This window comes from Macrotis lagotis, chromosome 1, assembly GCF_037893015.1.
Source record: "Macrotis lagotis isolate mMagLag1 chromosome 1, bilby.v1.9.chrom.fasta, whole genome shotgun sequence".
Classification (NCBI taxonomy): Eukaryota; Metazoa; Chordata; class Mammalia; order Peramelemorphia; family Peramelidae; genus Macrotis; species Macrotis lagotis.
In genome coordinates this window covers 308041515-308055691 of record NC_133658.1, presented here as the reverse complement: position 1 = coordinate 308055691, position 14177 = coordinate 308041515, and the positions used below count along the sequence as shown (strand labels likewise).

General features: G+C 37.9%; 1 protein-coding gene across 1 annotated transcript in view; it reads right to left on the bottom strand.

Annotated features, from left to right (window-relative positions):
• The window catches only part of LOC141495228 (uncharacterized), a 186638-nt gene that overhangs the window by 73941 nt on the left and 98520 nt on the right, over positions 1–14177 (bottom strand). The gene's annotated exons all lie outside the window — the stretch shown is intronic.

Sequence of the window (14177 nt, the reverse complement as noted above, 5' to 3'; positions counted from 1 at the left end):
TGCCTTACAAAAAAAAAAAAATCTTAAAAAAAAAGTTGGGGAGAGTAGCACTATTGGAGGCTTGAGAGAAAACCTTTGCAACAGCTGTTTCCAAGAGTGCAAATGATTAAATTAGGAATAAAAGATTACCTTGCTGCAGTGAAGGAGAGTTGAAGTTAGATAATAGATGCAGTACACTTACTACATATTTTGGCCAATTACCACCTTGATACAGGTTCTAGGTACTTTGGGGTATATTCCTAAAACTATAGCTCAGAAATCCCCAGGAGGGACCTTTAACAGTAGACACAAATAATTCAAAGCATTTACTGAGGTGTCAGATGGAACAACAGTAACAAAATCTTCCTTTGACTCGAGATTATCTACTAAAACTATACCCAGGGGCAGCTAGGTGGTGCAGTGTATATAGCACCGGCCCTGGAGTCAGGAGTACCTGAGTTCAAATCCAGCCTCAGACAATTATTGCCTAGCCGTGTGGCCTTGGGCAAACCACTTAACCCCATCACCTTGCAAAAACTAAAAAAAAAAAAACAAAAAAAAACTATACCCACAGAAATGAAAGGAAAATGAAAAGACCTCATATACAACAATATTTGTTGTTGCAGTTGTTTTAGTCATATCTTACATTTTTATGACCCTATTTTGATGTAGAGAATTATGAATGTAGCTTTAATTATTTTAAAATCTTGTTAATTGTGGAAGGCTGTTTGCCCCTGTAAACTGGCCTTGATAGTTGATTGCATTCTGTCCCTCCTTGACCCTTTTGTTTTGTATCTTGTCCCCCAATTTTTCCCTTCACCTAACCTTGGCGTGACAGGAAATGACATGTTGAACTTGGGGATGAAACACCTTGGGACAGGAAGGACCAGTACATAGTTTGCCATTGGAAGATAGCTGGCCCAAGGTGTAAGACCTCTTTCCAAGTGCTGCCCCTTGCCCAACTTACCACAGAAGAATATTTAAAGTGCCTCTGCTTCTTTCTCTTTTCTTTCCTTCTTTGATTCTAGTAGGATGGGTTTTTCTCATTCTCTTTCTTAGACCATGTGGAGCACCATAGGCCTCCCCTAGGTCATGTGTGCAGACTAAGCCAAGCCTCATGGCTGCCTACCCCTTTCTCACTTTCCCTCACATCACCTAGCATATTTTCTTTGTGCAAAGTAGTGGACTGTGCCATCTAGCTGCCCCCTAGCAATAACCATTTTAAAAATAGGCTAGGTGGGAATAGCTAGGTGGTGCAGTGGAGAGAGCACTGGCCCTGGAGTCAGGAGTACTGAGTTCAAATCCGATCTCAGACACTTAATAATTACCTGGCTGTGTGACCTTGGGCAAGCTATTTAACCCCATTGCCTTGTAAAAAAAAAACACCTTAAAAAAATTGGTTATTGCTTTTCTAGGAGTTTTAATCTGTATATTTAAAATACTTTTCCTATAATAAAATCTTAAGCAGTTTTAAATTCCCAGATAGAATGTGAATTCCTTCACCTTTTCAGTGTCCTTTAATCTTCTATCTTCAGTCTCTGCATCTTTAATAATCAGCAGCAATTTGATATTTTTATATTTGAGGTAACTAAAGCAAACAGGGTAAAGTGACTTGCCCAGGGTCACATAGCTAGTTAAATGTCAGACTGGATTTGAACTCAAAAAAATCTCCCTGATTACAGACCTGGCATTCAATTTAAATAAAATATCAAATATATTTGTAGCTGGTCTTTTTGTGACAGCAAAAGAATTAGAAAATGATCTCTTTCTTTGTGAAGATGTCTATCATTTGAGGAATGGCAGAACAAATTCTGTTACAGAATGTGATGGAATACTACTGAATCATAAGAAATGATGGATCGAAAGGTTTCAGAGAAACCTGGAGAGACATGGAGACATGTGTGACCTGATAAAATAGGAACTGAGCAGAACCTAGAGAATAATTTATACAATAGCAATATATTAAATATAATAACTTTAAAATCTTTAGTAAATATGACCAAACAATGACTAATCACAACTCCAAAGAACTCTTGATAAAACATACTTTGGACTCGGCATACAATTTGGAGCATGTTTTCTTTTCATTCTTTGTTTTTCTGTATTTTTTGGACATGACTAATGCAGAAATTTGATTTGTATGATTTTACATATTTGTAATGGGTTTTTGTTTTTCTTGCCTTCTCAACAGGTGTGGGAGAAGAAGGTGATAAGGAGAGAATTTGATATGGAAAATAAAATAAGGGACGGCTAGGTGGTGCAGTGGCTAGAGCACTGGTCCTGGAGTCAGGATTTCCTGAGTTCAAAGCTGACCTCAGACACATAATAATTACCTAGCTGTGTGGCCTTGGGCAAACCACTTAACCTATTACCTTGCAAAAACATAAATAAAATTAAATTAAAAATAATAAAATAAAATTTGATTAAAAAATAAAATTTGGCATGGCATTTAAATTCTAAAAAAAAGTTAAATGGTTACAGGAGGATAAGAGTAAAACTATAATAATGGCAGAGGACCTCATTTTTCTCCTAACAGACTTAAATCTAACCCCTCCCCCCAAAAAATAAAAAAGATAAGGATCTGAATAGAATTTAGAAGAGTCAGCTATGATAGATCTTTGGAGAAAACTGAATGTGAATAGTAAGTCTACCTAATCTCAGTTCTGCATGGTATCTTTTCAAAACTCGATCATATATTAGGACATGAAAATCCCTTATAAACAAATGCAGAAAAGTAGAAATATTGAATGCATCCTTTACTGACAATAATGTAATAAAAATTATATTCAAAAAAGATCCAAAATAAATGTTTAATAAAAAAGAGGAGGGTCAAAAAATTCAGAAACAATTTCAGTAATGACAGAAAATTTATCAAAATTTGTGGGATGAAGTCAAAATAGTTCTTTGAGGAAAGTTTATTTCTCTAATTTCTTTCATTATTAAAGATAAGAGCAAGTCAAAGAATTGGATATGCAGCTAAAAACACTAGAAAGTTAATAAATTACTAGCTGTGTGACCTTGGACAGGTCACTTAACCCCCACTGTCTTGTAAAAACAAAAAAAAGTTAATAAATTAAAACTCCTCAACTAAGCATCAAAATAGAAATCCTGAAAAATCAAAAAAGAAAATAAAATTAAAAGGTAAAAAAAAACTTTAGAATCAGTATCTTAAACTAAAAACTAGGTTTTGAAGAAGGGGTAGAGGAAACAGTGGAACAGACAAACTAGTAGATAATTTGATAGAAAGAAAGTTGAATTGTCAAAATAAAAATATAAAAGATGAATTTACAATCAATGAAGAAGAAAACCAACTATTAGGAGCTATTTCACAAACTAAAGGTCAATAAACTGATTACTTCTAATGCCCATTGTATCAAAAGTCATTGAGTATTGCCTACAGTCTGAAGGGGGAAGGTTCACACTACTTTGTGGAGGTCTTTTATCTTCAAATTCAGCTCTCTCCTGTGCTTCATCTATAAAAGCTCCTTCTACCTGCTCTATTACATGAGAGGTTTCATATGAGTATTATCAGTATCATTTTTCTATGCAGGAATACATGCAATTCATCATCATTTAGTTCCTCATATTTTACCCTTCTACTCCATTCTCTATGCTTCACCTGAGTCCTATATTTGAAGGTCAAACTTTCAGTTCAGTTCTGGTCATTTCAACAGGAACATTTGTAATTCCCCCAGTTCATTGAAAGTCCATCTTTTCCCCTGGAAGAGGATGTTCAGTTTTGCTGGGTAGCTGATTCTTGGTTGCATTCCAAGCTCTTTTGCCTTCCAGAATATTATATTCCAAGCCTTAGGAGCCCTTAATGTAGTTGCTGCTAAGTCCTGTGTGATCCTGACTGCAGCAAAATAATATTTGAATTGTGTCCTTCTGGCTGCTTGTACTATTTTCTGTTTGACTTGGGAGTTCTAGAACTTGGCTTTAATATTCCTGGGGGTTGGGTTTTGCTTTTTTTGGATCTCTTTCTTGGGGAGATTGGTGGATTCTTTCAATTTCTATTTTGCCCTCTGCTTCTAGGATTTCAGGGCAATTTTCCTGTAGGATTTCTTTAAAAATGAGATCAAGGCTCTTTTCCTGATCATGACTTTCAGGTATCCCAATAATTTCTAAATTTTCTTTCCCGAATCTGTTTTTCAGATCAGTTGTTTTTTCAATGAGATGTTTCACATTTTCTTCTAATTTTTCATTCTTTTGGTGTTGAAGTATTGTGTCTTGACTTATTGTAAAATCATCAGCTTCCTTTAGTTCCATTCTACATCTGAAGGATTTGTTTTCCCCAGAGAGCTTTCTTATCTCTTTTTCCATCCGGCCAATTCTGCTTTCTAAAACATTCTTCTCAATAACTTTTTGAGCTGATTTATCCATTTGACCTAAGCTGCTTTTTAACATGTTATTTTCTTCAGCATTTTTTGGATCTCCTTGACTAAGCTGCTGACTTCTTTTTCATGTTTTTTCCTGCATCTCTCTCATTTCTTTTCCCAATTTTTCTTCTAACTCCCTTACTTGATTTTCAAAATCTTTTTTGAGCTCTGTCATAGCATGAGCCCAACTTCTGTTTTTCTTGGCGTCTTTAGAGGTAGGAGCTTGTACTTCTTCATCTTCAGATTGAGTATTTTGATCCTTCTTGGGATCATAGACAAAGAATTTCTCAATGTGTTCTTCTGTTTTCTCTGTTTATTCATTTCCCTGGCCTGTGCCTAGCTTTGGGGGTGCTTCCTGAACTTTTGAGTATTATTGGGACACTGGCTTTTGGGGGAATTTGGGACACCCTACTGGGACCTTTATTTCTCCAAGGTCTTATGTTCTCTTGCCTGTGCTTTGATATATAGATGACCAAGATACTCCCCTGGAGCAAGGAGTGTCCCTGCTATCTTAGTATGGAAGTCAAACTGCAACCTGGATCTGAGTGTGGGCAAATAGCAGAGTTCTGCTCCAGGGAGAGCAGAGAGATTTCTGCAGTGTCCCCTGACCTATTTACCATCTGTGGGCTGTGCTCTGGAGGTGCAGGCTGGTTCCCCCCATTCTTGCTGTAGGTTCTTGCAGCAGGGCTGCTCTGAGGCTGGTGTTCCTCACTCCATACTCATTCTGGTGCAGCAGAGTTCTTTCACCTCCCCTTCAAGCTATTCCCAGTGATTCCTGGACTGGGCTGGGCTGGGCTGGGCTGCAGCTGGGGCTTTTTTCCAACCCCTAGTCAAACACAGCTTTCCCATAGAACTAAGTTATCTTGGACTGGGAAAATGTATCACTCAGTCTTTCTGTGGGTTCTGCCCCTCTAAATTTTGGCTAGAGTCATGTTGTGACAGCTTTTGGAGCTTATTGGGGAAGGAGTTTCTGGGAAATGCTGCCTTCACGCTGCCATCTTGGCTCTGCCCCCCCCCCCCCCTTCATTCTTAAGCACAATCCTTAGATACAGCTGATTGAATGAGTGGTTGTTTATTTTTATACCACTTGGCATATTCTGATCCTTTAGATCAAAACTCACTCTTGATCATGGGAATTCATCCTTAAAGACCTCATGGACTGAAAATTGGCCTTCTATCTAAGTATGAGTCCAGGTATCAAGGAAATTTATTTTGGACTGTCATTTGAGGTTGGCAACCTTCGGGGGGTTGGATATGCTATGAAGGACAAGCTCATTGGGAAAGGCTGGAAAAATAGCTTTTTTTAGTCATGTCTAAGCTCTATTTTCCTAATTCAGTTTCCCAAACATTTGAAAATATCTCACCTGGCAGATTTAAAATCTGGCTCAAGGCATTTGGTTATCCACATACATTACTTGGAAACTGATATCAGGGTATGATTCTCTATCAAAACTATCTAAAGTTCTGTTCTAAGTAATGGAATATTAGTCAACTAAGTATATCAGAGGAAACATTACCTGTGGTCTATTTTTAAAATATTTAAAATATTTTCTAAAGCGAAATCCATTTTCAGTTAATGGATTTTGATTCTTTTTTTAAACATGGTCAAAAATGTTAAAACTATTTGTAAAATACTTGCTGGATTTATCCTGTTTTCAAATGACCAGCAACTTTGTATGTAGCAACCTCAAATTAATTTGGAAAATTTCATGGAAGTTATTTTTGTTAGTGGAATAGCATTCTTTAAATGGGAGAAATAATTGAAAAGTGCCAAATATAGAATTGTTGTTTAGTTTTCAAATGATCACTTTGTAACTAAGTTCTCTGTGTGACAACTGGCAAATCAAATTATAATTTCCGTGGACTAAGAGGTTCCAAAATTATAAGTTTTGACCTGATTTGTTTGAGATGTTTCTTTTACTTGAAAATCAGATTTATACCTAGATTTTACATGGAAAATTCTGGTCTTTGATAGAACTCAGGGATATAAAGTACAACACATGTCTCCAGAAGAAAAAGAAAAGAGCAAAATTTTGTTATTGTTTACCTTCTCCCTCTTAGAATTCTTTAACATAAGTTATTTAATCAAAAGGGACTGCCCTCTTTTAATCTCTGTAACTTGCCCCTTTGATTGTAAATGTTTTGTTTATCCTTATGCCCCCTCATAGACCATTATGTTCCCACCCATTCTTCTAACAATCCTAGGTCTCTCCAAGATGCTACTTCTCACTTCAATATGCCCTTTATTTTTTTCTACATCTCTTTAGTTGACCTACAATTAACATAATGACAGTATCTTTGATCAAAATGGGGGAAATAAGAAAGTTTAATAAGTATTTCAAACCATATTCCTGGTAAAAAAAAATCTAATTTCTTCCTTTTGGAAGAAATGGAAGATAAATGATTAGAAAAGCCAGAAAACTTGACCTGCCCTCATTATACTTCAAATCTAGAAAGCAAGAGACATGCATTCTCATTTAATTCAGATTGTATTGTATAAAGATGATAGTCTTTGAGGTGTAATGGGCTACCTAATATGCAACATCCTAGACTGGCATCCAAGGTTTAACTATTTCCCTTATCTTTTGTTTATGGATAATTACTCTCTCTCTCTCTTCTTTTTTTTTTTTTTGTACAAAATAAGTCCTCCTTTATTCAGAACTAGCCCCCAATACAAGCCTCTGGATGCACAAAGGAGAAGCGAAGGAAAGGTTGTCCACAACTCTTGAGTCCCTCTCAAGAGCCTGGCAGAGATTCGGCCTCCACTGTTACACAGACCCATTTCCCCATCCTGCTGGAAGTTCTTGGAGCACAAGGACTGTGGGCCTGGGGGTCTGCTCTCCCCAGTGCCTGGAACTACAAGGGCCTGAGTAGATACCTGTGGAGTGACTACTGACAAGAGGCAAAGGATTTGGAAGAAAAAAGTAGGTTTGGGAAGTGAGCAATTATTAAGAAGATGGTGAAGGAGAAAAGGATGGTGGGATTTCAATTCCCAGGCACAGTTCCTGTCAGGGTCTCACAGATCCAGTCCAGGAAAATACAGGGAACTGATGAGTCATCTGTCTATCTACTGGCCAAAGCAGTAATGATGTGATGGGGCACGAGTCACAGAAAATCTGGTGGGACTGCAGGCCGATGATGGAGGAGTAGGCCTGGACGGTGACGTAGATCTCGGGCAGCCCCTCCAGGCATCGGGAGAGGGCCCTGAAGACTTCATCGAAGAGGATCTCTCGGGTGGAGTCGTCCACGATGCCCGTGGAGGGGCTCAGGTCCAGCTCGATGACGAAGCGATAGCGCCGGGCCGGGAAGGTGACGCGCGTGGAGGGCACCAGCAGCAGGGCCCGGCCGGGGGGCGCCCGCGGCTCGTCGGGCTGCCAGCCCGGGGCCAGCTCCGGCTCCGCGCTCGGGCGAGGCCGCCCGCGCGGCCTGGCGGAGGTGGCTCAGGAACCAAACGAGGCGCACGTTGCAGGAGGTGCGGTGGCCCTTCCGCATGAGCCGGAAGACCTGCGCGGCCGCCCCCCCCCCCCCCCCCCCCCCGCCAGGGCCGCCCGGCCCCGGGGTGACCCCTGACCCCGCGCAATCCGGACGCTCTCCCATCGCTCTCTTTTCAATGTAATCATTACCGTAATGACTTTATCCTAAGAGTTTACAGTAAATCTTGGAGAATAAAACTTCATGTCTGACCTATATTTTCTACCATTTTAAGTCTAAATTTTTAAAGTTTAAGAAAATGATTTCAGAGAATCCCGAACAGTATTAAATGACAGAATGAAGTGAGTAGAACCAGAGGAATAATTTATTCAATCATCCCACACTCCAGAGAAAAACAAATCTAGGAAACTTAAGAACTCTGAACAATGCAATGATCAATCTTATCTCCATAATTTCTATGATGGAACACCTCCTCAAAGAGATGATAGGGGAAAGGTGCAGTGACAAATTTTGTACATCGCCATTCACTTGGCTTTACTATTAGTATTCATTTTGGTTTACTATGTTTATTTGTTATAAAAGTTTTTCCCACTTTGTCTTTCTTGGTTTTTAATTCAAAGAAACTATTGTGCAAAAAAAAAAAGATCTTGTTCTCAAAGAAATTATTGTAATTATCAATATTATTGCAAAAAATAAGGCCTCTGAACATTATTTTAAATGCACAGAGAATAAAAGGAAGCACAAAAAAGTGTGGTTTTGAAAATAACATGCAGAATTACACATCTTTAAAAAATAAATGATGTGAAATTGAGATTCATGGCTCTATACTGAATCTGTGAATATGGAAATGACTTTCTTTTTTAGTATTTAAATTGTTTAAAGGTGTAAAAATTGATTTTTTCTTAAACTGGATTTAAGAGGGGCAGAGTTACACAAAGTATCAGTTTCATTCTCTCTTCCAGAATCATCAAAGTCCAGTGGCAATAGGCGGCGGCTAGGTGGTGCATTGGATAAAGCACTGGCCCAGGGGGCCGCTAGGCTGCGCAGTCAATAGAGCACTGGCCTTGGAGTCAGGAGTACCTGAGTTCAAATCCGGCCTCAGACACTTAATAATTACCTTGTTTTATGGCCTTAGGCAAGCCACTTAACCCCATTGCCTTGTAAAAAAAAGAAACTAAAAAAAAAACCTAAAAAAAAAACTAAAGCATGCCCTGGAGTCATGAGAACCTGAGTTCAAATCCAGTCTCAGACACATAATAATTACTTAGCTGTGTGACCTTGGGTAAATCACTCAACTCTACTGCCTTGTAAAAACTTAAAAAAAAAAGGTCCAGTGGCAAGATAAAAATTAGGACAACTGTCAGTGGCCAGGGATACAGTAGATATTCTTGCTCTCTTTGATGTCTGCTAAGGTTCTAAGTTCTCCCTAGTGCCTGCTTCAACCATCTTCATGGTCACTGTTCTTATCTGCCCATTTTCCTAGATGATACTCCTTTCCATGCTTTGGATAGACACCCCACTAATTTGCTGACTGGTTTGAGGACTTTTGGTTTGGACTAGCTACCAAGATGGTTTTACTGTATGTGACTGTTGTATATACTTATAGGTTAGAGTTGGGTGAAAGGTGGCCACAGTTAGATGAGCATCCTTGAAAAAGGATCAGCATGTACTCCTACCATAGATGCTAGTCCTCCCTGAATACCCCAAACAAAAGGATGGTGTAGAAGGGTATGCAATGTACAAAGTTAAATCAGGAATGAATACTTATTGCTTCTAAATTTTTAGAAAAGCTTAACACAAAAGACTTTCACCAACATTCATTAATAGAAAGACTTAAAGCAGAACTAATGTTTATTCTCCAGAGAAATTAAAACTTAAACAATGGAAAATAACCATTTGTGGAACTGATAAATAGGCACTGTTAGATTCCCCCTTACTCCACACTGTTAATCTCCAAGTTCAATTCTTTTGACAAGACAGTTCAGGATTTTGGGTTCATCCTCTTGTCAGTGATCATTCTTCTCTAATTTGAAAGTCCCTCCTGCCACCAATTAACTATGAGCTAAGAAACTCAGAATCTCAACCTCTTGAACTCTCAAGATTTCCAAGACTGGTGTAAGAACCACCATTTTGTCTACTTATAAAAGAAAATTCAAAGAAAAAAAAAGAATCTAGTCAGGAATCAAAGCCCAAGCATAGCTTACCTATCCAACTAGTGTCATTGACTGAGTACCAGTAGCCTTCTTCCACTACCCAGAATGACAAAATTTGAGAATTGGAAGGGACCCTAGGGCCATCTAGTCCAACATATAAACTAAATGAATCACCACTTTGACATACTAGACAAGTAGTCTATAGCCTCCACTTGAAGACATCCAAAGACAAGCAAACCATTCCATTTTCAGACATCTACTATAGTTATCAATTCCAATGTAAAAGTTAATGATTCTCTTTCAGAGAGAACAGAAACAAATTTAGGCTGATTTTCCTTCTTTCTGCTCTTGATTATCAAAGGACCTTAAACTCCTGGAAAAGAGCCTATTCTTTTTTCTCCAAATAAAACTTTAAAAGCCCTTTTTTATTGTTTTTGGCATCCCTCACCAATCTTAACTCATTGTGAAATTTAGTATTTCTGATACTATTCTTACAGGACTTGTCCTGTAAAAATATCCATTCAGAATTACCAGGCTTTGTTTCCATCTTCTTTTTATTTCTTTTTAATATCAAAGTTGGTTGGTGAGTTCCCTGCCCATCCACATGAGTCTCTTTAAATAAATCCTGTTTTTTCTTCTCCAAGGGTATACTTTAATAATATCAACATGTTCTTTATGCAGCAGTAGAAGAGACTTCTGAAAGCAGGTCATTCCCTTTTAAAATTCTACTGAGCATGAGACCTGTTTAAGCCCCTCATTACCCAAAGCCTGAGTTTGTCTCTGGCTTTCTGAATGATCTTAAATTCCCTGCTATGTCAGCAAACACAAGCTTGCACCGACATCCTGTGGAAGGGGAGGAGGAGGGAGACTTTCCTGCTTATGGATCTGTGACACAGAGGCTGAGTCCGGGGTCACTCCTCCTCTCCCAATGGAACTGTAATAGGCATCAGGAGTCAAGGGGCACCCCCTTAAGGGTGCTGTGATAAATGTCAGGCATCCTGTGATAGTTTTAAGGCACTTGGATTCCAAGAATGTCCAAAACTAATTGGGTCCCTCTACTGCCATCCCTCCCAACCTTGGGGGCTTTGTCATGCTTCTATAAATTTCCTCTATTTAATTCCATTTAGGGCTCCAGTTTCTAACTGGAATTCCCATACATACATGCTTCCATCTAGGGAGAAATAAACATGCATAGAACCTAATTGTATTTGGTTTTCTGAGACTGATATGAGTCATCAGTTTTTCTTGCTCAGTGGTCAGTGAGGGAATTATTTTTATCAAATCCAAAGTACCAGAGGACTTTAGCACTGAATCACACATGATCAGTCAGAAGAAACCAGGGGTTTCTTTATTCCTCAAAAGTTCAAATGATGAGCTAACACACAGGATCAACTAGAAGCAGATAAGGCATCTCTATTTATATTCTATTACATTTTTATGGATTTCTTCACTTTGCTCTCTAAGAGGATACTTCCACTGTGAGAAGTAGTGCAGGGCTTAAGTGAAATACAGTGATAAGTTTTCTGTGACCTAGTGAAGTATTATGGAGATAAGACAGAAATGCAACCTTTATCCTCTTCTCAACCAAGATTCTTCTGGCAGGAGTCTTATTCTATAGACAATGGTTCTTAGCTGGTTGTTACACCCATGGCAGTAAATGGAATAGTCAGGATTTGAATCCATTCCTCATACTCCCAAATCACTGAGTCTTTCCACAGCTGCAAGTCATATGGAAGTCCTCAGTGACAAAACCAAGGGATAAGGGTTCCAAAGGGCAGAGGTGAGGAAGGAAAGCTTTATATATATGGGAAAGGATTTTTATATTCTAATTATTTTTCTGAGAAAGACATTATATTGGGGGTATATACAGGGGTTTAAAATGGGGAATTGAAATTGGCTTGTTATGATCCGGTTATTTTTTTGAATTTATTTAATTTAGCCAAAAATATCACTATATGTCAAGAAATATATAGGCCTCAGAACAAAAGAAATGAGTGTCTCACTTGCTTTTGACACACAGCAAGCACTAAATTTTATTTAAGTTTAATTCCATCAGTAGACACTAGGGGTAAACTTGCCTAAAGATCTATCTCACAATAATACCTTGTTCTAAAGGAAGTCTTTTTCTTATGTTTAAATTTTTTTTTTCAATTACATGCAAAGATAGTTTCCACATTTATCCTCCTGCAAATTTTTTGAGTTCCACATTTGTTTTTTAGGATTTTGCAAGGCAAAAGGGGTTAAGTAGCTTGCCCAAGGTCACACAGCTAGGTAATTATCAAATGTCTGAGGTCGGATTTGAACTCAGGTACTCCTGACTCCAGGGATTGTGCTCTATCCCCTGCACCACCTAGCCACCCCTGAATTCCACTATTTTCTTCCTCCCTCTCTTCCTTTCCTCATCCCCATGGCAGAGAGTAATCTGATAAAAGTTGTATATGTACACTTGTGTTTAACATTTCCATATTAGTCATATTGTGAAAGAATAATTAGAACTAAGGAGAAAAAATCATGAAAAAGAAAGAAAAATAAATAAAAGAAGTTTTGAAAATTTAGCATAGCTTTCTTTGCTCTGCATTTAGACTCCATAGTTTTTTCTCTGGATGTAGGTGGCATTTTTTTAAAATCTATTTTTATTAAAGATATTATTTTCCCCCCAATCTTACTTCCCTCCCCTCCTGCCATGGAAAGCAATCTGTCAGTCTTTACTTTGTTTCCATGTTGTACCTTGATCCAAATTGGGTGTGATGAGAGAGAAATCATATCCTTAAAGAAGAGACAAGAAGTCTAAGAGGTAACAAGATCAGACGATAAGATACCTGTTTTTTCCTAAATTAAAGGGAATAGTCCTTGAACTTTGTTCAAACCACATCTCCTTATCTGGATAAAGATGGCACTCTCCTTTGCAGACAGCCCAAAATTGTTCCCGATTGTTGCACTGATGGAATGAGTGAGTCCTTCAGGGTTGAACATCACCCCCACATTGCTGTTAGGGTATACAGTGTTTTTCTGGTTCTCTCATCTCACTCAGCATCAGTTCATGCAAATCCCTCCAGGCTTCCCTGAAATCCCGTTCCTCCTGGTTTCTAATAGAACAATAGTGTTCCATGACATACATATACCACAGTTTGCTAAGCCAATCCCCAATTGAAGGACATTTACTTGATTTCCAATTCTTTGCCACTAGAAACAGGGCTGTTATAAATATTTTTGTACAAGTAATGTTTTTACCCTTTTTTATCATCTCTTCAGGATATAGACCCAGTAGTGGTATTGCTGGGTCAAATGGTATGCACATTTTTGTTGCCCTTTGGGTGTAGTTCCAAATAGCTCTCCAGAAGGGTTGGATGAGTTCACAGCTCCACATCATTATCCTTCCTGGTCATATTGGCCAATCTGAGAGGTGTTAGGTGGTACCTCATAGAAGCTTTAATTTGCATTTCCCTCGATTAAGGAAGTAGTTTTAATGTGGTAATGCAAAATCAAGAAAATTAAAAGGCAACAACTGCCAATTGGCACAATTATGTCATTTTTGTTATAAATTAGGTGTATAAACTGAGGTTAATTTTTTTTTCTCATACAGTTACAATGAGATCTCATGGTTTTGTTTACAACTTATGCATCTCAAGTAGCTTTAATTCTTTTAAAAATGTATTTGGGTAATTCTCAAGGTATTTCATTTATTTTTAAAATTCAATTTTACTGAATACTAAAATATTTCTCTCCCTCCATACCACTTCTTTAGAAGGCAAGAAAAACATACCTATTATAAAAATGTAAAACCATGCAGAATAAATTTCTGCATTATCCATACCCAAAGCAAATGACAAAATGACAGAAAAAGAAAAAATCAAAAGAAAATTGCTTCAGTCTGTATTCTGAGTCCATCAGTTCCTATCATGAGGGGAAGTAACACATTTCATTAGGAGTCTTTTAGAATGGTAGTTGGTTATTGTATTGTATTGTATTGATCAACTAAGTCTTAAGTTGATTACTGTTATAAAATTGTTACAGAATAAATAGGATTTTCTCACTTCTTTTTGCAGCAGTTCATATAAGTCTTCCCAGGTTTTTCTGAAAGCACCTCATGAATGATTTCTTTCAGGACAATATTAATATATTGAATTCATGTGCTATGCTTTAACTTGTTCAGTCATTCCCCAATTGATAGACATTCCCTCAGTTTTCAGTTGTTTGCCATCACAGAAAGAGCTGCTATAATTATTTTTGTATGTGC